Here is a 1,439-nt window from a genome sequence, read left to right as displayed (position 1 = left end):
GAAGGAAGGCAGGTGTACGGGAGAGATCTGGGTGGTTGTGGAACAGGAATGGAACCTCAAGAGAGTAATGAGGCAGGAAGGGAAAGGGCGTGTTGAGGTGCAAGAGCTGGGACTTCATAATCGCTGCGAGTCCTGGAAAGGAGAGGGGTTTGCTTGGAGGGCGATTGCCTTTCATGGGCTTCTTGGGGGTGGCGGCCTTTTGATCTGCAATGCTGCTCCGTCCAGCCCTGGGCACAGAGTTAGCCCTTTCTCCAATGCATGGGGCTTCCGCACTGGATCAGCACAGAACCTTGGGAAGGAGGGTGAGGACTCTAATACTGCAATGCCCTGGAAAACCACCAGGAATCTTGGTGTCCTGTAGCCGTCTCTCTCCAGGGCCTGGGATTCCTCATCTGCATCTGGATATCCTTCATCTCTCAGCCATTGCCCTGTCCTTGGTGAACTGCTTGTTAGGATCAAAAGTGGCCCGCGCCTTCCTCTGGGACAGCGCAGAGCACCGGGGCCAGAGGCTCAAAGCACCTCCAAGCTGAGATCAGAGACTTCGGATATCGCTGATCCAGAGGCTTCCAAACTTTTCCTGGTGATTGAATTCTTACCACGAAATCCAGTGAGGAGCTCCAAGGCCTCAAGCAGATGGAAGAGGAACTGCTCTTCTTGAAGGCAAGGCAGGGCTCTCAGATGGCAGGACTCATCCCACCCCCTGCCACGGCCTCTCCAGGGTGACTGTGGAGCCCCAGCGCTCTGTGGAATATGGTTCACAGAACACCTGCATCTGCTGTTGGGATGCCCCCAAACTGTAATAGCAGCACGCTGAGTCTTTCATCAGAAAGAACCATCTTATCATCTGGAGGCTGGTCAGGAAAATAAACTCAAAAGCCAGCGCCCCTCCCTTCAGAACTCTGCTCCTGAGGTCACCTTTCAGTCTGCATAAGTCCTCCCAACCTGGGCGCCCCAGAGCTTCTCAGCGGATCCATCCCCTCTTCCATTCTCTCCCAAGGTTTCAGCTGCATTCTGCTCTGCGTGGTCTTCCTCTCCTCTTCATACAAACTAGACCTTCACCCCCTGCCCGCTACGGCGCTGCAAACGCCACTGAGATACATTTGTTTGGGTCCCAATGTCTTTTGGGGGCTCCAAAAAGCCCAGAAAGAGTCATGCCTTCAGCCATGGCCCATGGGATGCCTTTTCCCGGAGTCAGCCCCATGGGTCAGTGATCCATGCCTCCCCAGCCTCCCTTGAAGCCTTCAAGTCTGTGTAGAGGCGCCTTCTGTTCTCTGGGCATTCCCCACTTTGTTGCAGAGGAATTATTTTCTACTCAGCGGCTTTCAGGTAGAGAGAGAAAGTGCACGCGGTATGAAGGATGTGAAGATGGGGGGCTTGACGTCGTAGGTCACGTTTTGTGGTTAATTCCCCCACACAACAAAACAGTGAGCAAATGTTTA

General features: G+C 54.0%; 1 pseudogene; it reads left to right on the top strand.

The window, feature by feature from the left end:
- Positions 1 to 591: 591 nt before the first annotated feature.
- LOC126958296 (uncharacterized) lies at positions 592 to 1,236 on the top strand (annotated as a pseudogene).
- Positions 1,237 to 1,439: the final 203 nt, after the last annotated feature.

Source organism: Macaca thibetana, chromosome 1 (genome assembly GCF_024542745.1).
Source record: "Macaca thibetana thibetana isolate TM-01 chromosome 1, ASM2454274v1, whole genome shotgun sequence".
Lineage (NCBI taxonomy): Eukaryota > Metazoa > Chordata > Mammalia > Primates > Cercopithecidae > Macaca > Macaca thibetana.
The sequence above is the reverse complement of the archived record's forward strand: the minus strand, read 5'-3'. Positions and strand labels throughout refer to the sequence as shown.